This window comes from Ambystoma mexicanum, chromosome 1q (assembly GCF_040938575.1).
Source record: "Ambystoma mexicanum isolate Mex_15411 chromosome 1q, UKY_AmexF1_1, whole genome shotgun sequence".
Taxonomy (NCBI): Eukaryota; Metazoa; Chordata; class Amphibia; order Caudata; family Ambystomatidae; genus Ambystoma; species Ambystoma mexicanum.
In genome coordinates, this window is record NC_090922.1 from 1,347,236,417 (window position 1) to 1,347,262,387 (window position 25,971).

The 25,971-nt window shown below is 46.0% G+C and overlaps 1 protein-coding gene across 2 annotated transcripts in view; it reads left to right on the plus strand.

The window, feature by feature from the left end:
* TTC39A (tetratricopeptide repeat domain 39A) overlaps positions 1 to 25,971 on the plus strand; it is a 1,012,086-nt gene that overhangs the window by 589,086 nt on the left and 397,029 nt on the right. The gene's annotated exons all lie outside the window — the stretch shown is intronic.

Consider the following 25,971-nt stretch of genomic DNA (forward strand, 5'->3'; position numbering starts at 1 on the left):
AGAGAGCGTCTTGAGGAGTATTCTGTCACTAATTTTAAGCCAGTGGTGGTCTTTCCTGATATTAGATATATGCTCACTTCAGGGTATGTCCAAGGCAGCTCTGAGAGCATTGTTCTGTAGAATTTGCATTTTGTTTATGATGGTTTTATTGGCGCCTGCATATAGGGTGTTCCAATAATTCAATTTAGACATTATTAAGGTGTTGGCTAGCATGATACAGTTAGTTTTGGAAAGGTAGGGTCTACAGGCCCTAATTAATTTGCAGGTGTAGGCTGTAGATGAGGCCAGAGAGTTAACTTGTTTTTTGAGAGAAAGTGTGGAATCAAGGTAGAAACCTAGTGTCTTTACCTCGGTTACCACCTTGATTATGTTGCCATCTATGTTAAAGGCTGTGTAACTAGGGCTGAGTTTTTTGAGGTTGGAGTCGGAGCACAGGATCAGTATCTCTGTTTTGTCGTCATTCAGGCAGAGGCCGTGGGAGGCCATCCATACCTGAATAAGAAGGTAAATTTTGTTCACTAGAACTGAGTCTGCGACAAAGTTGCCAGATAGTTTTATGAGGATCTGCGTATCGTCCGCGTAATTTGTATAAATTATCCCCAATCTGTCAAGTTTGTCGAAGAGTGGTTTAGTGAAGATATTGTACATTGTGGGAGAGACACATGAACCTTGTGGAACGCCACAGGTGATGTGTATTGGGTCCGCTGAGGCTAAGGGGGAGAACACTCTCATCGTGCAGTTCGCTAGGAAGGATTGTACCCAGGCTATAGCTTCCCTTGAGAAATGGGTGGCAGACGCTAGTTGCTTACATAACACTGTGTGGGCAACCAGGTCGAAAGCTGCCGATAAGTCAAGGAGGAGGAGCATAGCTGTTTTACCTTTACCCTTCAACTCGTCGATTTGAGTCTTGAGGTCAATTAATGCCGTTTCAGTACCAGGTTGAGGTCTGAATCCAGATTGGCGTGATCCTAGTAGTTGGTTCGTCTCCAGATAGTTTTGGATCTGGAGGTAGGCTACTCTGTCGATAATTTTAAGAAGGAACGGGACCGTAGTAATGGGCCTATAGTTAGTGGGGATGGCTGGGTCCAGGGTCTGCTTTTTAAGGAGAGGCAGTACCCATGATTCTTTGAGGTTGGAGGGCACAGTGCTAGATCTGAAAGAGGCATTGATTAGCTTGGAAATGAAGGGTGCTAAGTCTCTAGCTGTGTCTTTAATTACTTGTGCTGGGCAACTGTCGCCCTGGCAGTTCGATGGTTTCAGAGATAAAATAACCTTTTCAGTTTCCAGTATGGAAATGTTGGTGAAGCTAAAAGGTTTACAGCTGCTTGGTACATCAGAGGTTGGTGTGTCAGTCAGAGAGGTAGTCTGAGTTCCTGTAGAGCTCAGGGTGGCCTTTTTCTTTGCAATTCTGGACTGTAAGGTTATTGTTTTGTTTGCTAATGCATTCTGGATGCTAGCGCACCATTGTTTGTCCTTGGGAATATTGTCCGTAGTAGCTATTGGGTTTTCCATTTCCCGTAGAATGGAGTAGAGTTCTTTAGAATTAGAGTTGGCTTTGCTAATTCTCTCATTAAACGTGTTTTTTTTAGTTTGGATTATTTCTTTCTTGTATTTGTTAGCGAAGTTCGTAAGTACGTTTTTGTTCTCTACTGATGGTGAGTGCCTCCAGATAGCTTGGAGTTTTCATTTTTGGATTCGTAGTTCTTTGAGGTGGGGGGTGAAACAAGAATTAAGGTGTGCTTCTTGTTTACTTTTGCATACTTTGATAGGGGCAATGATATCCAAGACTTTAGACATGGAAATGTTAAATGTATCAACTAACGTATTTGGGTCAGAGTTGTTAGCACTAGCCGTGAGCGCTGGTAGGAGGAGGGGGAGTAGTTTTTCGGTGGTGATTTCTTTATTACTTCTGGTTGGCAGAGCTGGTACTGTTTCGCGAGAAGCTACTTTAGGGGGTTCTATGATGTATGAGAAGCAGATGAGGTGATGGTCAGTCCAGGTTTGGGGTGTAATATTAGAAATAGTGGTGGCGCAGTTCAGAGTGGCTATCCAATCTAGTGTGCGTCCTTTTGTATGTGTTGGAGCGAGGACATTTTGGGTGAGGCCATGTTCGACTAAGATAGATTGGATAGATTGTGCTTGCTTGTCCTCCACATCGTTGAATCCCAAGTCAAAGTCACCTAGTACTAGGAGTTGGGTAGAGTCTTTAATGTTATTGGTGAGGAGGCTGGAGAGATCTTCCTCAAAATTCCCTAAAGGACCAGGTGGTCTGTACACCAGGATAATAGTTAGTGGGCTATTGTTAGAGATGGGTAGTTTAGCTAAAAGAAGTTCGCAAGATGTGATGGTAGGCGGTGGGGTGAGTCTTAGTGCTAACTTAGTTTTGGCATAATGGCCAGACTGGCGCCTCTGGCGTTAGGTCGGTCGACTCGGATTATATTGTAATTGTCTGGTATGGCTGTCATGAGTGTGGGACCAGCAGCATCATGGAGCCAGGTCTCAGAGGTAGCTAGGAAGTCTAGGTTGTCCATGGTAAGTGTGTCGGCAATTTCCGTGTTGTGTGCTACAAGGGATCTTGCATTGATGAGAGCTCCTGAAAGGGTGGGAGTTGTACTTTTTTCTTGTGTAGGTTTCAATTTGGGGTGTTTGGACCTCTTTTGAGCACGAGGAGGGTAATTCCACATTTTTGACAGTCTTGTTCTGTTGTTTTTGAGATCATAGAGTCGTGGCAACCTAGCTCTGAGTCGCATATTTCTCTCCTGCAGGGTACAGGGTGTAGACATAGTGTAGGCCATTATTATGATAATTGCTAGCGAAGCCCAAAGTAGGGAGTAGAGTGTGTATATAAAGTGGTTCTTAGTGAAGTGAATGTTAAATTGTTCTATAGTCACTACTGTGATATATAGGGAGGTACTGTGTAAGTACTGATTAAGGTAGCTAAGGGGCAACGAGGGGGCACCTAAATTTGACAATCCTCGCAATAGTTAAAAATGCATACAAGCCGCAGAAGGGCACCTAGATTTGACAATCCTTACAGTAGCTGAAAATGCATACAAGCCGTAGAAGGGCACCTAGATTTGACAATCCTTACAGTAGCTGAAAATATATACAAGCCGTAGAAGGGCACCTAAATTTGACAATCCTCGCAATAGTTAAAAATGCATACAAGCCGTAGAAGGGCACCTAGATTTGACAATCCTTACAGTAGCTGAAAATGCATACAAGCCGTAGAAGGGCACCTAGATTTGACACACCCTATAATGCCTTAATCAGCCTAGGCTATGTGATAGTGCTAGGGCCGTTGGCCTGCGGGGACAGTGATATAATATGAGGCGCTGCAGCAGTACATAGCTAGCGGGCCTTAAGTTGAGGGACTGTGTACACTTAGCTTGGCTCGCAGTATCTCAGTACAAGTCAATTTGCGTGGGCATTAGAGACAGCATACATTTAATGGTGAGTACATAGCATACTGGTGTGCCGTCGGCCATGAGTTGTACAGTGATCGCAATGGCAGATAGAGTTTCTGACGCAATGTCTTTAAGATGTTACGCTTCGTGTAGGCGGTGCCGTCAGAGTCAAGGTTATAGGATTACTATGCTGTGAAGGGCAGCAGAACTGGTAAGGCAATGACAAAAATCGCAAGATCTAAGTACTCACAGGTGGGATGGGTGCCGGCAGGGGTCCTGGCCGACGGTCCGTAAGGCTCCGGACAGGCTTGGACAGGTGATGGCCTTAAAACTGTGGGCCTTGTAGCTGGTGGGCCGGCTCACGCCTATCGGCTCCTGATTGGGGCTATATTCAAAGGTGCAGCCAATCAGGGATAGATGTCGGCCAGTGGCGTAGGAAGTAGGGAAAGATCTACCCTCACAATAGTTGGGTGGCCATTTTGTAGTGGGGGCCTGCCTCACGCTGTGAAGTCGAGCCGATGTGCAAATCAGGCATCCGTTCGTTGTAGCATCACGATCCTATGCTGAACTGGGTCCGTAGCCGTGACAATAGTGCTTACTATAAAAATAAGCTACAAACGCGTGCAGACGGATTCACCACGTTGGGCTGCTGGGGAGGAGGTGAAGCCAGTTGGCTTACCTTACGTGGGTGCTGTAGGCCTGCAAGGTCGGGGCACTGCTTCGGCAGTGGTGGGCGAGCTCCTGCTCCTCCCAGGATGAGATACCGGCTTGGACAGGTGATGGCGCGCATTCCGTTTCATAAAGGTTTTACATCCAGATCTACACTGGTAGTTGCTGGAAGCGAGTCTGGTGGCAGGCCCCAAGTTTGTAGAACCCTATAGTGAGGCAGTAGAGACCCCAGACTTATCCATAGCGGAGGGGCAGATGATTTTAGACCACTTGTCCATTCCCAGTACATATGAACGTCCTGGACCCCCGAGCTATTCAGTTGGCACTGAAGCCATTTTTTTCTCTCTAATTCAAACGGACAACATGACCTCCATGCATTATAAGAACAAACAGGGAGGTACAAAGTCTACTGCTCTCTGCAGGGTAGCGGTACAAATTTGTTCTGGAGCATTCGATATCCTTGAAACTCATTCATCTGCCAGGGTCTGAGAATGTGGAAGCAGAGTTGTTGAACAACAGGCCCATTACAACCACAAGTAGGTATTTCATTCTTCCCTAACTCACATGACTTTTCAGATATGAGGGCTCCCTCGGCTGGATTTGCCTGCATCCACGAGCAACATGAAATAAATGTGGTTTACATCGAGAGGGGGATTGGAACACTGTTCACGGTGAGATGCCTTTCAGAAACTGTGGAGCAAGGTGTGCCTTTACAACTTTCCCCCAAGTTATGCTCATCCAAAAGACCATCACCAAGTGGTGACTGACTCGCCCAGGGTCCATGATTCTCATAACACCTCACTGGTTGACAAGGAGCTAGTTCTCAAATCTAGCAAAGCTGGCGAGGGTAGTATTGTTTTTTTGCCAGTGTTCCTGGACATGATCTCTCAGCAGGAAGGAAAGGTTCATCACGTGGTTCTACGTTGAAATAACGAAGAAAATAAAATTGCGTCTGAAAACACAGATTTATTTTTGTTGTATTTCCCAAATAGTTTTATTTTGCACATTCTTTAACATTCTAATGAGGAGGGAGACTCCATGCAGCTCCTCCAACACCTCCCCTCCTTAATGTATTCTCTAAACCAACCTCCCTTTTCTATTTACAATAAAATCGAAAAATTCAATCTATAAAAAAGTGTTTCCGGCCTTGATTTTTTCATATTTGTTTTTTGGGGGATTACCCTTCACGCAGTCAATCAATTGCTGAGCTTAGTGAGATGTTTCCTGATGTTTTGATGCTGGGTCATTTGGGTCTTTCAGGGGAGAACTTGAAAGTCATTCAGGCGCCCAGAAAACCTTCCACCCACTCCCAGTATAAAGGTAAGTGGCCCATGTTCTGTCACTGTGCCGCAGACAAGAACAATAACCCTCCAAGGTGCTCATTAGAATATGTGCTTTAATTTATGTTGCAGATCCACTGCGGATGCTGAGACACTGATGACCTTTCATTACGTTGCTGCAAGATCACTGGTGTCAATTGTCCAGTACCACAGTGTTCCTGCTTTTGGAAACCACTCTGGTTGGCAGCCTGTACATAGGCAACGCTTTCAGCCTCATTTGGGGCTCTTTCTCCTTCAAAAGATCACAAGATGATACCTGAAGCTCATTGGTGGCTGCTTGTGATCAAGCACAGACTTAACCCAGAGAGACTCCAGATCACACCCTCAAATGTGGCGTTTTTCAATTCCCTATCAGAAATTCCCCAAACAGTCACAAAATCAATCTGTGTTTTGAGATAGGGTGGGGACTGTTGAATTAATAATCTATCCTCTCTCTCATTCTACTCAACATGTTTCTGTTCATTAACCCTCCTGTGGTGAACATTCTTTAGGAGCTGTTCTTTTGGCCACTATTCGTATTCTGCAGTTCTTGAATTACTATCTCATTCTAAGAACCTGGTCCCCCACAAAACTCCTCCTTTTTTTTACTGCAAAAGAAAGGACATGACACCAATTAGCTCCAAGTGCTATTTAAACTTGTGGTGTGGCAGGACCTTTCTTTCCCTGACATGCACTTCACTCCCCTACCCAGGATATTTACCTGTAGGGGGTCTTTGGCGTTGTCGATTAGGGTGAGTGTCTCAATCACTGTAAAAGATCACACAGCATTTCCACCTATGACAAAACCATGAGTCAATGCGTAGCTCATCTACATTAAGGGTTGCATAATATCAACAAACCCACCCCTCCGCCATTACTCATGTAGTTCCAACTGTCTACTAACTGAGTGGCGGCAGCCACTTCTAACAGTATTAATCAAAAAACACTCTCACCTCTCCAGCCAGGCGGCATGCAGTAACCACCCCCTTGACTCAACTAGCTTATTTCGTTATTCGCCGGTGTATATCAATCATCGGTCGAAATATACCAAAGGGTGTCTTTTATACTCCGCACCTTCCTTCAGCAGCCTACCAGAAAAAAGGGAGTCTATGGAAAATGTATATCGTCTAGTCCACACTCAAGTGTTACGTTATCGAGCCAAAGTTCTCACCTCTTCTGGCTGGCAGCGTGCGATACACACCCACTACAATACGCTCACTTGCTTCATTGTATACCAGGGAGGGCCATCCATTTTTTAACTGTTACTGTCTGCGGCAACCATTTTGAGCGTTGTGTACCATCCCGGAGCACCAACTCTATGTCCCTGGTACCTCTAACAGTGGCCATTTAGGATTGGGCAACTGTCGTCCCTGTTGTCAGCCATTTTAGGACCGGCAACAACTTTTTCGCTCTAAGTTGATTGTGAGCCGCAACTCTCTGGCTCAAGTTGTTTCAAACAGTGGGCATTTTGGATCTGGCATTACTCGCCAGAATTGTCAGCCATCTTGCAAAAGGGTTCTCGGCACCTCATCTACTGGGTCTGTGTTTCAAAATTCCACATCTTTTCGCTTGAAAAGTTCAGGCAAAATGCTCTAGCTTCCACTATAACCTTCTCGGTATACAGTTCCATTGCTATTTATTACAGTTGTTGCAACCGCATCTTTGTATTTTTTCACGTGTCTAATATAGTGGTATTATAATGGTAACCAATTCTCAATTATAGCCTCTAATTATGCAGATGTCCTCATTTTCAAATGTTATGCCACTGTACCCCATCATTGAGGCCTCTGCTGTCAATCTTCGTAAGGAAGATCAGCTCCTGTTCCCTTCAGATCAACTTATTTTCTTTTTCTTCCACAGTCGATCCATAGATTTTCTTTGTATTTGACCTGGTTGTGTTTGATCTTGTCAGTGATCTTTTTCAATCCTAGCCACATCCTCCTAGACAAATCAGGGTGGACTGAGGTGACACGCAGCCTTACGCCCCTCATCAAGGTTAAAGGCTTCACCTCTCTGCTGGAGTGTGTCATCAACCTTTAAGCGCAGGGTGTTTTCCAGAGAACGTCTTGCCAGGGAGCTTACCTGTGCCAGTTGCATCCTTCCTTTGATGAAACAATGTATGCATTCCACCGTCCAATTAGCTGAAGGTTGGTACAAGGACGTGGACTTGTGAATGATACTGCAGCCTCCACAAAGAGTGCATCTCTTTTAATACAAATTGCACGGTATCCGGTCATGTTTTCGAAAACATTTTTCCAAATTTTTTTTTCAAATTTCTTTTTTTTAATTTATATTTTTTTTTGGGGACCCCCCATTTAAACATTCAAATTTTTTTTTTTCAGCAAAATGTTTTCTAGAACATGGCATTCGAAAATAAGCCATTCGAAAAAGTCACTATAAACCAAATTGCACACCATTGTTTGTCACCAGTTCACCTGTAACATGTTCTCAGTCAAACACTTTAGTTAAGAATACCCCACTGATCGTCGGTGGCACTGTGGAGCAGCCCAAGATGGCTGCCTATGTTTTCAGCTCCATGCGGCCTCGGCGTTCATCTGCTCACATCTGCGTTTCCCGACATTGTGAGGAGCTATCGGCTGGCCGTGCTGTTTCCGCCACTGCACTGGACATTTTGTGTGATTTTGGACTCGATCGGTCCACCCGGGACCCGGCTGGTACCTCTGTTGGATTTGGGCCTAGCATTCCATCCGGCCCCGACGGTTGCCTAACATCCGGCCCTCCCGCCTGGCCTCCCTAACTCCTGGATCCCCTCCCCCGCTCCTGGCTCCCGCCGCTCAGTGGAGTGGGTGCAGCTGCCTGGGGGACCCGCCGCGGACGCCGCCACACTGTGAATGCTACCTGCTGCGTCGGCGATCATCGCGCCGACTACACAGAGGATTTATTCGCCTCGCTGCCGCGGCGGACCAGGTGAGCGGGGGCTAGATAGAGCGTGTGGGCTTCAGAACTGCCATAAGGAGGCGTCCCTTGCCATACTGTCTGCCCACTTTCCCGCTGGCATTGTCGCCGCCTTCGCTGGCCCCCCCGAGCAACCTGAACACACGCTGAGGCCGTGGACGCCCGCCATCGCAGCTTTGCTGCTCCGCCTGTAACTCGCAGCTACCTGCGGTGGCCCCCCCTCGGGGCGCCTGCCGGCACAAAAGACACTACAGTTGCGCCTGTCGGCCCCTGCCTTCCCCAGTTCTTCATCCTACTCATAAGTGGGCCCTCTCTGCAACCGGGTCCACTACAGTGACAATGCCTAGCAGACACAAGGCGGGGCCCCCGGGAGACGCAATGGACATGTACGCCAAAGCAGTCCCTCAAGATGAGCCAGCCAGCACATCATCACCCCCTGACGAGCCAGACTTAACCCTGCATCAAGTGGTTGGAGCACCTGACCTCACCCTACTAATGGAATCTATGGCTAAAAACTTTGCCTCCTTCCATGAAAAATTAGACGACATCAATGCCAATGTCGCCTCGCTAAAGACTCGAGTAGACCAGGCGAGATCGAGGATCACCGAGGCTGAAAATAGAATCTCGGTAAACGAAGATGGTATTAACGCGCTCCAAGACACTGTGGCCACCCTAACGCGCGACATGAAAAGTGTCAAGGCGAAATGTGACGATTTGGAGTCGCGCTCTCGCAGGAATAACCTGCGCATCATCGGGGTTCCTGAGAATGCCCTCAAGGGGCGGATGGAAGACGCAGTGGAGAAACTACTCAAAGACCTGCTGGATGACCCTGCCCTCTCACCATATTTCACAGTCGAGCGGGCTCATCGGGCCCTATCACCGTGCCCCAGACCCGGCGACATCCCCAGACCCATTATCGCCAAGATACTCAACTACCGCGATAGAGATCTCATCCTCCGCCTGTCGCGGGAAAAGGGAGACCTGCGATTTGAGGCCCATACCATCAGAATCTTCCGGGACTTCTCGCTGGTGGTGCAGCAGAAGAGGCGCCAATTCTTAGGCGTCAAGAAGCTGCTCAGGGAGCGCAACGTCCCCTACGCCATCCTGTTCCCGGCACGGCTAAAGATCACTCATGATGGCAAGATCTTCTTCTTCACTGTCCCGGACGAAGCAGTGAAGTTCATCGAGTTACATATACCTCTTCCTGGGCCGCGGGGCGACCACGCGCCATAGACTGCACAGCCCAAAATGTTATAAAGTGTCCAAAGATCCATGCCTTATGATGTGTTGATGGCAACCCCACCATGTCCACTCAGCAACTGCGGCCTCTTATCACATGTGTGCGGGCAACAGGCTAGCTTCTAAACTGGTTACCTTGCCTTCTCAGCCACTTGGTTCTCAGAGCTATCCTTGTGTCCTACTATCCCCTGCGATGTCAATCAACCAGAGGGCACTCTCTGGGCTCAGAGGCTGCCTGTGACAACCGTTTACCACAGCAATACATTGGGGACAGCAATTGCTGCCCCGCACCAAGTTCCAGATGCCGGCCGCACGGCACCATCGCCCCCCGTTGCAGTTGCAATGTTTGCTTTCAATTTTATTTTAATGACTGGCCCCCGTTGGGCTGGGATGTGGCCCTTTCCACGTTGGATCTGGTACTCTGACCCTTGGTTTCCGGTTGGAGCAGGCCCAAAGGGCGTCATGTGTGTTTTGGGGTGGGAGGTCTGCATTGCATGTTGGGGTTGGGCAGTGAGGGTGGGGGGTGGCAAAGTTGGGGTTGATGTAACAGTAAAAGGCATGGCTGAGAGGTACACGACTTTGACTCAACAATACTGTGCACACGGCAAATGCAAAAGGTGGAATGCTAGCGAATATTACCACTGGGATGTTCCATAATGTGACGCTATGGCTCTGAACATTGTAACATGGAATATCCGCGGTCTGAGCAATTTCACTAAAGCCCGCAGGATAACTGCCTATGCCCAGCGACATGGCGCAAAAATCCTCTTTCTCCAAGAAACCCACGCCCTTGGGCGCATAGCAACATGTCTCGCCCCCACATGGGGCAACAACAGATTATACACGAAGTACTCCACCCAATCCAGGGGGGTCCTAGCTCTAATCCATAAATCAGTCCAGTTTTCCCTGCGTTCCAGCCATATTGACCCTGAGGGGAGATTTGTGATCCTCCATTGCTCACTCGCCAATATGGAATGCCTCCTAGTGAACACATATGCCCCTAATTTTGACGCCTCCGAGTTCTTTGATGCCATCACCGCCACGCTGCTGAAATATATTGGTATTCCCATCATATGGGGTGGGGACATGAATCTGATCCTAGATAAAGACCTGGATAGGTCCGGGTCGGCCTGCAAGGCCCCATCACGAGTGACCCATAGGTTACACGCTCACATAGACACACTTGATCTCAGGGATGTATGGAGAGCCCTCAACCCACAGGTTAGGGAGTACACATTTTACTCATCAGTACGTGATAGCCTCTCCAGGATCGACCTTTTCCTAATATCGAGTTGCATGATGGGCAGGGTCACAGACAGCAAGATATTACCGCGCACATTATCCGACCATTCACCGGTAACACTTCAAATAACACTGGGACACGACCAGCCACCTCGCTCCTCTTGGAGATTTAAGTCGGAGGCGCTCCTAGACATAGTCTTCAAAGCCGACATCCTCGCTTACATTAACACCTTCTTTGAGTGCAATAACAGGCATGACACCCCCGATGGAGTACGCTGGGAGGCATTCAAGGTCGTCATCAGAGGGATGTGCATCTCTAGGGAGGCGGGGGGTCCTCAAAGCCATAAAAAGTAGCTTGCAGCAGTCGGAAGTGAAATTAAAAGAGCTGGAGAGGGCATATGCCACTGCCCCCTCCCCGAACATACTGGCACAGATCAGAGCGGAATTAGAAACATTTGAGTCTCATGCTCTTAGGGAAGTTCGGTACTTTGCCCGTCCCGTAGCGGCCAGAAAGTATAGTGAGGGGAATAGGCCGGGTAGGACACTGTGCAGAATGGTCCGCACTGAGGGGGGCAGGAACTGCATTGATTGTGTCAAAGACACAGGAGGCACCCTGTGCTGGTCCGACCAGGATATCCTCGGGACATTCACCGCGTTCTACATGTCCCTGTATGGCCCCCAGCAAGAACATAGCCTGCAAGACACTGACACCCTGTTAGATCAAATCCCCATGACTCTCCTCTCCCGCGCGACCAGCGATCTACTTGAAGTCCCTATCACCCTAGATGAGATAACCTTGGTCATCTCAAACTGCCCTAGGGGCAAAGCACCAGGCCCGGACGGCCTAACCTCGGAGTTTTATCGGGAACATGTAGCCATCCTGGCACCCAGACTCCTGGAGGTGTGGAATGAATCCCTAGAGTTAAACATCCTACCCCAATCCATGCGTGAGGCGCTTATAACTGTACTACCCAAGCCGGGTAAACCGTTGGACGAATGTGGGTCGTATAGACCCCTTTCCCTGATTAATACTGACACGAAAATATTTGCCAAGATTATTGTCAATAGGTATCTCCCCATTATGCCCCACTTAGTCCACCCCAACCAGAGTGGCTTTGTACCCGGCAGATCCACCGCCCTCAATATCCGTCGTCTGTTCAATGTTTTTGCTAGAATTGACCCCAACGCACATGCCGTAGTGGTCACCCTTGATGCCCAGAAGGTGTTTGATATGGTGTCATGGCAATATATGTGGGCGGTGCTTCACAAAATGGGAATTAGTCCACGCATAAGATCGTACATCAAACTTCTCTACACAAGCCCCGCAGCCAGAGTCCTAGTCAACTCCAGGGCCTCAGCCCCCTTCACTGTCCACAGGGGTACCCGCCAGGGCTGCCCGTTCTCTCCAATACTCTTTGCGCTCGCCATAGAACCCATGGCTGACAACGTTAGGGACAAACACACTCGTAAAGGTATACGTCTTCGTGATACACCCGAGATCATTTCTCTATATGCCGACGACGTGCTTCTATATGTTAGAGACCCGGCTGCCCACCTGGACCCGATATTGAGAGACATAACCAAAATTGGCACTTTTTCGGGCTTCACCATAAACTACTCCAAATCTGAAATCTTCCCGCTCACCCTGTCCACTACACAACTGCCCTGCGAATTCCCCCTCCGATGGTCACCGGGGGGCATCAGATACCTCGGAGTACAGGTGTCCCTCACTAAAGATTCATTGTTGGCTGACAACTACGTGGCTGTGGTGCAGCTTGCTGAGGCTCAAATGTTGAAATGGCGTAGTAGAGGAATTTGGGGACCATGATCATTTTGATGAGGGATAGTCTACCCGACTCTCTATGTCGGGTAGACTATCCCTCATCAAAATGATCATGGTCCCCAAATTTCTCTATGTCTTCACTAATGTGCCGATCTGGCCCGGAAAGCGATATTTCAGGAACCTGCACGCTGCATGTACCCAATTTCTATGGCACTCGGGCGCGGTTCGTAAGAAATGGCAGCACATGACCCCTCCCTATGGAAACGGGGGTTTCACCGCCCCCGACTTCGCTAAATACTAGACAGCCGCGCAGGCCCAACACGCCACATACTGGTACACGTTCTCCGACCCCCCCCCCGCATGTGAAGCTCGAGAAACTAGCAAGCGAGAGTGTCAACACCCTTTCCCTCATTCTCCATCACACTTATCACGCCGATGCCCCGGCTGACCCTGTCGCAGCCACTATCAGGGCCTGGAAATATATCCTGCAGACACAACCCGACCACCACCCATACTACAAATGGCTGCCCATCTGGCAGTTCCCAGGCCTCAGCCCTACACACGATAAACTCTTAATGAAACACTGGCACGACCTGGGCTACCGGGCCCTAACTGACTTTTACCCCGACGGGAAGTTTATCACGCCACAGACGTGGCGCCCCGGACACCTGGGTACTGCGTTGGAACTGCTACAATACTATAGGTTGAGGGCGGTGTTCCGCGCCTGGTGGCCCTCATGCCCGGATGAGCCCCCAGACTCACCCGAGATTCACTACATATCCAAGTCGGTTGGAGCTAGAGGGATAGTGTCCTCGCTGTACAAATTGCTAATGGCCAACCCCACGGACGTACCGCTCAAGGCACGGGATACATGGAGTGAGGAGCTGGGCCTTCCCATCACTGACACAATGTGGGGGAAAATGTGCTTTCACACCCGAACCACCTCTCTGAATGCCAGACATAGGTGCATACAACACAAGCTCCTGAACAGACTATACTACACGCCTCAAAGACTAGATAGGTTTGCACACACTCAGGCACGCACCTGCCCTAAATGCAGGTCTCCTGCTGCAGATCACACTCATATGTTCTGGTCCTGTGATGCGTTGGGCCCATACTGGAAAGCTATAATTGAAGCTCTCTCAGATATTACAGCGTCCCATATCCCTCCAGAGCCCCTAGCTATACTGTTCGGCCTATGGGATAGCCCCAAATTGAAGAAGATGTCCAGGTTTCTGAATGTTGCCACCATAATAGCCAAAAAATGCATACTACAATGCTGGAAACGCCGATCCCCCCCTTCGTTTGAGATGTGGCTGGGGGCCCTCACCTGGACTCAAGCGTGCAAGGAGGACTATATCAATACCCTCCCGCTGACCTCTCGACCCAAGAATGTGTGGACGGAATTTTTCACCTATTTGAATAACAAAGATGACTTCGAAATATTGTCCTCTCCCCCTCCTTGTGAAGTAGACTAATCCATTGTCGCACCGCATAAATCTGAATCATGGTCCTATCTGTTCTTGCTGGCATTTCCCATGGATTGCATTACCATTTATGTATCTGATACCCTTGTTATGCTGTACATTGTGTTGATTGTCTGTTCTCTCACCATGCCAATAAAGAAAAGTTTAAAAAAAAAAAAGAAGAATACCCCACTGAAGACTACCTTCCATTCTAGCCGTTCAGTTCGCGAGAGTGGTGTGGAAACTAAAGCCAGCTCGCAGAACATTCCCTTTTTCAGGGGACCTCAGCAGGCCACAGTATTCACAAAGAGATTGTGCCACAGCCAGGTTGGGTTTCCCTCTGACTTGGATAACAGTCACACCAGCTGTTCTCGGACTGTGGTAGTCCTGTTTTTACATGCGGGGTTGAGTGTGGTACCTTTAAACTTGTTACCACTGTTGCAGAAGTGAAGACTCAAAGCCTGTGGATGGGGACAATAGGCTTCATTACAGGAGGACTGCATGGTTACCAGGCATTTGGTCGAAAACCAAAGGATCGAATGCCATTTGATCGACAGTCAAATGGTCGAAAAAAATGGTCGTTTTTTTTTTATTTTTTTTTAAAAATGTTTATGGGGAGGTTCCAAATAAATGAAAAATTGACCCTTTTTTTCCGACCATTTCACTGGACACCGACCTGGATAGCTCTGCTCCTACCAGCACCTTAGACAAACTGACTCGGCACCTATGATGGGATGACGCCTAAGACACACCAATTTCGTCCCATTAGACTGGGATGTTCTCGAATCAAAGATTTGGAAACGCACCTTGGGGCTCCCTGATTGTGTCCCGATCGTCTCCCTACGATATGAGTTTGGTCTGTCCTCACTCAGATCATGGCTAGCCTGGAAGTGGCTTACTCTTTATAGGTCAATTCTTGATCCCCCTAAGAATTCACTTTTCGAAGATTCTGATGTAGAGCGGGTACATGGCAATAACGTTTTTCTATGTAGGTTAGAATCAATATGTTTGGAATTATTGTCCCGTTGTGATTCTGATGTTGAGTCCCTCCTACAAAACCCTTTAATAGTGAAGAAAAAATTGAAACTGGCTGATTGGATTCATACGATAGAGGATATGCGGGGAACTAAAAGATCAGCTTCCCTCACACTCTTAGATAAGCGTTTATCGTTCCTTCCGGCATATCTTAAGAAGTCCCCTAGCTTTTGGTTTAGATCTGCTTTCTTGAGATTTCGTTTAAATCTACTCCCTACCCTGGAATTGCTTGCTATAAGGGATAAAGAAGGGGGTACTGCTCCAATCTGTGATAGATGCTTAAATATGGAAGTTCAGACCACTAAGCATTTACTTTCTAAGTGCCCGGGGACTTGGAGTGTCAGGGCTAGTTCCTTTGGCAGATTTGTTCATAATGAGTCTCATTTAAATTCTGATGATTTCTGGGCGAGGTTATCGTCGGGCAATGAGATGGCTTTATCAATTGAAGTGGGTAGAGTTTTAAGGGAATGGAAGCTAATAACAACTTGATTTCCTTTTTGTAAAAAATGTGGTTGTTAGATTTTTTTTGTTTTTTTGTTTCATCTTGTCTTTTTATCTTGATTTTTCCTTATTTTTCTTTTATTATGAGATATGTGTACTTAAAAACTGTGAAGGTTTGTTTTTACTGCTTATGTAATAGTTTGTCTGTGAAATGTGTTAAAAGTCAAATTGTGGCTAATGCACTTTAAATAAAATAAATAAAAAAAAAATGTTGTCCCATTCTAAGCGATTCTGTCAGCTGCTACAACAGGTATTGGGTGCGGACCTAGCTCCTGGACTCGACAGAGCGCTTTACAAGTCATCGAGGGAAGGACATGGTGAGGGGAGCAGAGATACAAGGGAGCGGGGAGCTAACAACTGGGGAAGGCATGCAAGTGGGCAGCAAGGGATCTACAAGCAACCAGGGGAGGAAACAGGGGGGTTGCACATTGCCAGTATCGGATTAGGAAGGGAGTGTAGGGTGTATGGGCCTAGGTGTTAGGGTTGAGGTTAGAGAGTTTCATGTGTCTATTCGGTTTTCCCTGACATTTTGTTTTTATACCACACCACCTCCCAAGGAAAGGAAAGAATAATGCAAATCCCTCTCCCTGTGAATATTAACCAAACTAAAGTTGACTTTATTCATGAAGTTAGATATAGCGCAGTCAAACAAGCAAGGGCACCTGTTTGCTTATTCAGTGAAGGGCCACCACACTAAAACAGGCGAGGAAGAGAGGAACTCAGACAGTACAGGATAAGAATACCATTAAATAGGAAACAAACAAAAAACCTACAGAACCCCTACCCCCAGTATAAAGCCATGTAGTGGGAGACTCAAGAAATCATAGGTTGGTGGTAAGAACTAATGCACTGCATAGAACAGTGCCTCCTGACTGTTCGTTGCTTTATGGACTGCTTCTATCCTGCGTAGATTTCTATTGCTAAAACAGGGATAGAGACACGTTTTTTTGCAAACATTTCACCATAGCAAGCCCCTTTAAGGGCCTGTCATTGTGAAGTGTGCTCCCAGCGCCCACTTGATTGCAAGGAGCCAGCCTGGCACGAATGTATTCAAGGGGGCAAGCCAGCACATCATTTGCACTGGTAAATGACCTATGAGAAATGTGCAGGTCTCCTTTGTTAATTTAGTGACCTGTGCATTCCTCAGAATTATGCAAGTCAAAAGAGTATGCTTTTCTGTGCTTCTTTGGCTTGCATGATTACTTGTGAATTAGGCCCCAATCCTTTATGGCACCTGGACTATTCCTTCCTTTGGCAAAGCCATTAGCAGATCCAGGTGCCTTTATATAATGACAAGGAATACAGGATTGCACACCAGTACAGTACACAAGCGGGGAGCGGAGGGGAGGAGATAGAGGTCAACCTGCAAGACCCCTGGCTTACTAATTGTGAATGGCCAGGACGTCACCCTTGCCCCCACGAGATGGAAACAAGTGGAAGGAAATGGAGTGCTCTGGGGCATTACAAGCTTGGCCTGTACCACAGTGCAGGCAATGAAAATGGGCTCCCCTCCTGCCAGTGACGACCAAATGTCTCTCATCCAACAACTAGTCAATATTTATTAGCATCGATAGGGGGAGTTCTCCGAAATGTGTAATGCCTCACTCTCGGACCAACAGTCAGATAATGATAAAGCCTGCCCTAATTAAACATGGGGAAAGCCATGAGTATGATATAATGCTATTAATGGCAAGCCTACGGAAAGAAATACCAGCAATCAAACATCGGAAATAGACCTTTGTAGGCGTCTATTCACCTTAGGCAAGAGAAAAGCAGAATGCACAGAATTGGTGGGTTCAAAATCATTTTCCCCATCTTTGTGATAAGTGGCATGTACCCAGTTTCTTGACTGAACTCATTCATAGTCCCACTGTACAGAACGGGTCCCAACAGACTTGCCGTGTTCTAATCGGCCCACCCGCATAACAGATATAGGCTGCAAAAATGTCAGTCAAATTATTCCCACAGATGGAAATAATTGGATTTCCACAAAGGGAATGTTGAATATGACCCAGGTAGGCTTTAGGCCTGGTCTTTTTACGATTGGCCAAGTTTTCATTATGATATACCTGACTTACAAGTACGCTATTGTTAAAGCATGCCTCTGTATGTGGCGTTCTTAGTCTTGTGGTGATAGAGGGAGGATCTTGGCCAAATCAGAAGAGATGGGCATGGATAAGAATGCCTCATGTATCGCCATGACCCTTTCCTCAAAACCCACTGTGCAGGTTTATTTTGACAGCAGTGTAACATTTACTAAGCCACTGTCCACTAAAAGAGCGGTGCAACAAGGGGGTTTGCTGGCACTGATTCCTGTTTGTTTATACATAATTGACATGGGTCTGAAGTACTGACTGCATATAGTGATGTACCACATGTCATTGGGGAACCTATTGCCGTGCTGCTGCATGCAGACAATTCTGCTCTTGTTAGCAGGACCCCTGAAACTTTAACAGCCCGCCCAATGGCAATATCAGATTACTGCAATTGCAATTAATGTTAGTTCTCAACAAATCATGGTGATGAATAATCGCAAGGAAAAAAAGATGAATGCTACTTCAAACTGGAGCAAGGACAATTGGAGCAGGTGGGATCTTTGAAATATCTCTGAGTAACAATATCAGACAACCTTTCTTGGAAACCACATATTTCCACAATGTTAAAGAAAGCAGAGTTTGTATCCAGAGCATTGACGAGGTTTGTGAGGAAACAAAGTAACCATAGAGGGCTTGAAGTTGGGAGAATTTCTTCAAGCAAAATAGGGAAGCACTTTGGGCTAAGGTGCTGAAATATGCGGGCTGGATAGAAACACTACTGCTATAGGAATAAATGAGTGAACATTTGGAAACAGCTCTTGTAATTGCCAGACAGCTTCCCAAACCCGGCCCTGCAAGTAGATTTAGGTTTACATTCAGAACATTGAAGGGTGGCCATTAGTCCGGCAAGATATGTAGCCAAAAGAACAGTGTCAACAAACGTTAACTTGGTTGATCTGGCATGGAAGGAACATTTCGCCCAACTACATAGTTCGAACTGTAGGAAATCGTTGATGGATGAACTAAGTAATCTCGGCATGGAGGGAGTCTAAATTAAAAATGAAACAACTTAATCGAAACATTAAATTTAGGCATATGGAATTGACACAAACATGAAAGTAAGGACGGGCAGATATCTATGGGACAAACTACTTTCATCAACCTTATGTGAGCCTCCTTCTGAAACCAAATGAGAGATGTCTTTTTGCATTGGCAAGAGCAGACAGTCTGGCCTTAAGTAGTGAAATGAAGGGATGGAATCGCACAAGTGATTCAAGCTGCAAAATATGTCTGCTCTGATGACCAGGTTATCATTTTATATGATCCAAAAGAGTAAGCGCCCAGGACTAAACATGTGTTTATCCAGTCCCACAGGCGTGTTTTAACCCATTCTGAGTTCATGTCGAGTTGCTGTAAAGTGCCACTTCCTTCAAAATATATTTTCATTTGGAAGCCCATTTCGACAGTAGCATACAAGAGTTTTCCATTAACAGACTATTCAGGTCACAAAATAAGGATTCCTGGGGCAGTCTAATTACTTTCTTAAGTAATTATAACACGTTCCAGATTACACGTCATTCCACAGATAGTAAACGTAACTTACATCAGATAGCTGATAAAGGAACACATTTTGGCGGTCCTAGGACCTCCCTCCACAGTCGCGCTTCAAGAACCTTAATTAGTTCCATAATAATGGATAGCATTGTCTTTAGGCCAATGCTCAGCTAAGGGATTACTTTCTTTTTATAATATTTCATTACTGGCACCAGAGAATACTTCCCATACTTGTAATTCATTTTTTTCATCTAAGGTATGAATCGGACCATTTTTACTTGTAACATATTTTTAATATGTCATCCTCCATTTTTTAAGAATTAGGGTGCCCAAGTACATAAAATGCTCAATCACCTCACTTGCTGTGTTTCCCATCACCCATTTGCAACCCAATTTTTTTTCTGGTGGCTGAGAATCTCATAATTTTTGTTTTTGACTTGTTGATCACAAGAATATTGGCTTCTGATTAAGAATGCAAAGCTATTAACATTGTCTGAAGACCAGTTTGAGTATTATCCAGGATCACGATTTCACCCGCGTATGCCAACCACTTTATCTTGGTGACAGCTTAAACCCGGGGACCCCAAAGTATGATTATCTATGGACTCTCCTACATCGGATATGTAAAGATTAAATAAGCAGGGGGCCAACACGCTTCCCTGTCTCAGCCCTCTCTATTTGGGGGAACCCTCCCCTGGAGGTTTAGCCAGACCTAAACAAAACCTTTGCAATGTAAATATGCCAGAATATTCAGTAGGCCTGACTGGAGTCCCCATCCCACTATTTTTGCCCATAGTTTGTCACAGTTTACTAGATCGAAAGTCGAAAGTACTAGAGAAATCAATGAAACCCATACACCGATCATAGGGGTGCCTATATTGAAAGATATTCAATATCAGTGTATTCCTCGAAGGGCTGGCTGACTTTTTGCCAGAAACCAGATTGATTCCTTGTCAGATGCCCCACCTTAATGGCCCATGCTTCTACCTCTCTGAGGATCAACAATGAGAAGATCTTACTCTCAACACCCAAAAATGTGATTGGTCTATAGTAAATAGGATCATGGGCGAAAGTGCGCTGGAGTTTGGCGTCACCTGACACCATCTGCCCGACACTGCTGAAGGAAGCTGCAACATTTTGGCCACACCCCCTCTGCTACTCCTTTCCCAACCACTCCCACAGGGGGAAGTCCGCAGGAAAAAGGGTGTGGTAGTTTGGCGTCTCCTGACCCCGGTTGCCCGAAAACAACTGAAAAAAGTGGCAACCTTTTGACCACGCCCCCTCTGCTACTTATTTCCCAGCCTCCCGCCGCAGGGTGAAGTCCACGGGGGAAAGGGTGCAGGAGTTTGGTGTCCACTGAACCCAGCAGCCCAACACAGCCGAAGGAAGCTGCAATGATTGGACCACTCCCCCTCAACTACTTCTTTCTCGGCCTCCTCCCACAGAGTGATGCCTGCGGGGGAAAGGGCACAGGAGTTTGACATCCCCTTACCCTGGCAGCCCGACACAGCTGAACGAAGCTGAAGGAAGAGTGATATTGGAGGAGCTGCAATTATTTTGGCCTCTGAGTTATTGACGTTATCTACCAGTGTTGCCACCTCTGCTAATGAGGTTAATATGATCTCAAACTCAAAGGATCCCAAACCAAATATGAGCCTGCCAGGACTGCATTTAAACTTGAAAAAGCCTCTAATTCCAATGGATTTAACAGAAACTGAAGCTGCAGAGGCTAAATAGCACTTTGCTAATGACACTACAGGTTCTGACCAATGCAGGAAAGATCCTAGGCATAGCCCTTTGCTGTTCACCACTCATCTTTGCACCTCCAAATCATCTGATCCGCTTATCCAGCATACTATTGCCCCAGTTCATAAGCGAGCTTGTATACCCTGTGGATGTGAATGCAGAGCTGTTTTGTCAGAACTCAGGATGTAAAGAGGTTACTCCTGGTCCTTACTTATTGAAGCCCAGGGAAAAGGGGGCGGGGGAATATCGGAGGGACCTACAATGAGAGTGGTGGGTGATATGAGGACCAAATATCTACCTTGGATGCCAGCCCATTTTACTTTGGACACTTCTGTAAGTGCCACAGATGGGACCCATTAGTGTAAGCTGAGATTCTATTGACTCTGATAGGGACACGAGATTCCAGGCGCGTTTGCCCTTCACCAACTCTGACTGTCGCTTTGACTTTAAAAATAAACTCCTGGTTGTGCCCAGGCATCATAACTTTGTGTTATCTGGGGCAAAGGCATTGCCACTAAGGAAACGGCCCATGGGGAATTGCAGCAGAACAGGGGTAAATGACATGATATGATATGATATGATCGTTTATTTATATAGCGCCTATACACAATGTGTTTCAAAGCGCTTCATGGCAAGGGAGGGAACAAGAGAAAATACAACCACATTCTTACAGGCCATGAACAGTAAGGATGTGAAATTAACTATCGTACTCGGCCTGACGACATTTCAGATAGTGCAAGAGCTAAGACATAGATAAGGAAGGGAGGGGGAGAGTGGGAAGGAAATGGAAACAGATAGGCGACTACCGTACTAGGGCTGACGACATTTCTTGTAGAGCCGGAGAAAAACAAGAGGTGAGAGAGAGGGGTGCAGAAAGGGAGGGGAGGAACAAAACAAGCAACTATCGTACTAGGCCTGACGACATTTCAGATAGTGGTGGAGGGGTGGTGGGGAGGAAAAAAAACAGTAATGGGAGGGTGGAGGAAACAGACGGGGTTGCTATTTTATTAGGTCCAGAGACAATTCTGATAGAGTAAGAAGAAAGTAAGGGGAGGAGATAGGAAAAGGGAGAAGGGAAAGGAGGAGAGAAAAGAGAGTAAGCAGTCTCATGCAATAGACTGATGGATGGTGGTCGCTGGAGGGTTTCTGGGGCAACTATAAAAGGGATTTCCCGATGCTGAGTGGATGTAATGACTGTAATCTATTTTTTAATGTTTTTTCTTGCTTGTGTTGTGAATACATTTATGGTCTTAAGGCAGCATAAACATATTGAAATAAATAATAATTGGAACTAAGAGATTCCCTTATTTATAAATGGGGACGATGTATGACAATTTCCAGGAGTCTGGCGTTTTGCGATAATACTTAATATTAGTAAACAGTGTGTGGAATATCAAGGCCCATATTAAGATTGCCGTTCATGATCCTGTTAGCCAAGCCATCAGGCTCTACAGCTCTCGAATTACTTATTCTTTTAATTAAAAGCAAAATGTCATCACAGTCATATTGTGGGCCTCATTTATCATTTCCCTTAGGTAAGACCATCTCCTTCTGACATGTTCAAGTAGCATATAAATTACCAAAGTATTCCTTCACTTTTCCTTGGAGATAGGGTTTCCCTGCATAGAGAGCTGGCAAGTCTCCATCGAATTAAGTATAGACTGGAAATGTCTCCCTTGTTTCCTTATAATGACCATTAGCATACACTCTGCCTCTTTCGGAATTATTTGATGCCGGCGCTGTTTACATTGTTTTGCAAGATGGGATTTTTCGAGCTGCAACCCCCAGGACGATTTGATTCCTCTCTGTTTCCTCCCCATCTCTTTTTCATTACAATGTTTTCATCAAAAGTGTGGATATATGCTCGTGTGGCTGTTCCTATTTTAGACTTACTTACGTACATCCTTTCCCTTAATAAAGTGTTCAGTGTACCAGGTGAACAAATCGAATTCAGCTCACCCCAACTTAACCCATCTAGATCTCTACTCAAGCACCCGTTAAATTTCACAACATTATCGGGGCGCCATAATACTCTGTTCTTCCAGGGAGGAACAACCAGGTCCTTGGCTCCCGAGACTGCTGACGCTTTCCTAGTCACTGAGAATGTTGCAGAGAGCATCTCATGATCACTCAACTCAGTCTGTATGATCTTAAAACTGTTCACATTTATGAAATGATCAGTGCTTACTTACATATAATCAATAGGGGTTGCACTAGTGCCTCGGGGCCAGCTCATCCCTCACACAAGATCCCCAAGGACGTTACCGTTCAGTCTTGGGTGGTCCCACTTTTCTAGGAGAAGAGCCCAGGCCAGATTATTTTATTTCATATTGCAATGCTAGCTTTCACACCAAAGCCTTTCTTCTAAGATTATCCAACGCTTACCATTTTCTATTGACTACTCTTCCAGGACACAATCTACATTCTCCTATATTTGGATACATTCAATATTTAACATTAGTATGTTCTGTGTACCAGATTTAGTGACACGATTATATTCTATACCCAGGAGATTTTGATCATTTACCTACTGTCTACTTGCTTCTAACCCAAGAGTATTTCCTGTTGTAATAAACTTACCACCCGAAGGTCTACCTAAAATTCCTTGAGCAGATGATTCTCATATTACTGGGTATCCTTCTAAATAAACTTGTTTCGTTAACCATGTTTCCTCGAGGATAGATTTCGCTGGTCCTTATGGCAGGTTGGAAGCAGGTTGGCTGTACGTTATGGAATACACACAATATGGCGCCTGCCATCTGCGACAGCGTTTCAGACATCCGGGATGCATACTGTGTTCTGGCTCTGCCCCCCGCCAAGGAAACTGCTCTTATGCCTCCTCGGACTGCCGCATTCTGCGTTGCTACTTTTCATAGCGAACACTCGTAAGTCTGATCTTTTCAGTCCTTTATATGAAAAGCTATAATTGATACTCCTTGTTGTTCCTTAAACCTCTCTATCTTTTATAGGACACTTTCGCCCCTTTTACAGTCTTCCCGATGTTCGCAGTCCCGATCAGTCTTCTGGGTAGGGACACGTTGATTGTACGTTCCCATAGCAATGGCTACGCCATCCGATCTCGTATTCTTACCTTCTTGTCTTCTCTTGCAGACACTTGGCGGACTGCCTCAGAGCTTCTGATCCTAATATCTGAAATTCCTAAAGTTCCCCGCTCTGTGCCGCATCTATCAATATGGCAAGAAACATAGCCGTTCCCTGGCCATTGCAGACACTGTGCTATGTTGCTAGGCAATGGGTAGGTAGGGCTTTCTTTCTCTGCCACACTTTCCCAGTTTCTTTGCTTACAGCCTTTCTCTCCAAATCTGCTTGCAGGCACATGTCGACTTCGATCCACTCAGCTTCCTTGCATCAATCCCTCTGTCTATCTCCGTTAAGACCAAACTGGGTATTCACTCCATTCCTAAATACTGTATAATTGCTACAACCTCTTCTCAGCTATGCTATTGAAATCTATTATAGTAACCTTTCCTTCTCCTCTCATTCTCCTCAGTAGTCCAATCGCCTTTGGTAAAGACACAGAAGTTACCACATCCGGAAAGATTCACATGTGCTCCGCTGTTCTGACTACTGAGGGATTCTAAAAATCATCCAGAGAAGAATCGCAGGGTTTTCTATCCCAGAGGATTTCCCTGGAAGCCCTGTTCTCTCTGAACCTTTAATAGGAGCAGGGGAATTGGGTGACCAGGAAGATTCTCACATCCCCATACTTCTGCTTCGGATTCAGGTCAGTGCTAGCTTGGGTTTTGGTGATCTAGCAAGATCTCCACTGCACATTATTCATCATAATAATGGCCCCTCGTGTACCAAGATGCCCCTTTAGGAAAATTGGAAACGCTAAAGTTTATAACTTCTTTGTACTCTATAGTGCCTCTTGAAACCGTTTCCTGCTTTGGTTGTTATCTAAAACCCCCCCACCAGGTTTATCACCTCTGCCCTCTTTGGGTATTATTGCATGAAGTAAAGGGTAGCTCAAAGCTTTATCTATGACCATTGCAAAACTCCCTATGTTGGGGCGATATAATGGCTTGCCTGCTACCATCTTAATAAGGAAATATCTCAACCCCCATACCTCTGAAGCGCTCTGCTCAATAGCATCTTCTGAATAAATCTAGATGGAATTTCAGTAGTAATCAAATCAATTTTCTTATCGACCAGCTCTATGTCACTCGAGGTAATCGGTCTAAGTCTTGGGATATCATATAAAAGAGACAGCAATTAGAGTGATTTAGAAGGTTTTTTCTCCATCTCGCAGCATGTAATCGACAATCAGTCGAGGGGCTGTGTTCTAAGTTGCCTTCAGGCGCCTCGAGTTGTTGTTGTTATTTTTCCATACATTATCCATCTTATTTCGTAATCCTTTAGATCCATATTGACACTGTCTCTCCTATGACTTATTTATTATTAGTACTCCATCCTTGATCAGGTCTTCCAAGATCTGTAGATGTTAATGTCTGACCAACGACTCTGATGTGTGTTCCAGTTGGTCAGATATGAGCTTAGATCTTCATGGTGTAGATTCCATGACATTCAAGATGCTCCCTTCTTGGTAGCTACGAGTCATACCTACAATTCCATCATTGTTAGAATGTTTAGATGCTGTTTCGGTCACTACTGGATCGACAATTGATGTTACCTGGGGATTTGTTAAAATGTCTTCTCCTTGCTTCATTAAGATTTTTACTCTGGTCTGGGCACAGCATGCAGTCTTCCTCAATCAGCTGTACAGGGTCATTTGATGTTATAATCATGGTGTTCATAGATCTCTTCTTTTCACCGAGGGGTGGTATCTGTTTCAAATTCTTAACATTGCTTAGGCCAACTTGTTCACCATTTTACCACCATTACTCCTGGGTCTTCCCCATGCTTCCAATTGGGTAAGACATCTCAAAAACATTCAGGACGATTTCTCATTGTCGTTATCATGTCTCTGATTTTTTTGTGGTTTTTCCCTTCTTTGCATCTAGTTTGCTTCTCATGCACCACTATTGGGGTTGGATTCACCTCTAACATTTAGCAGAGGTCCTCAATCGGCTTCCT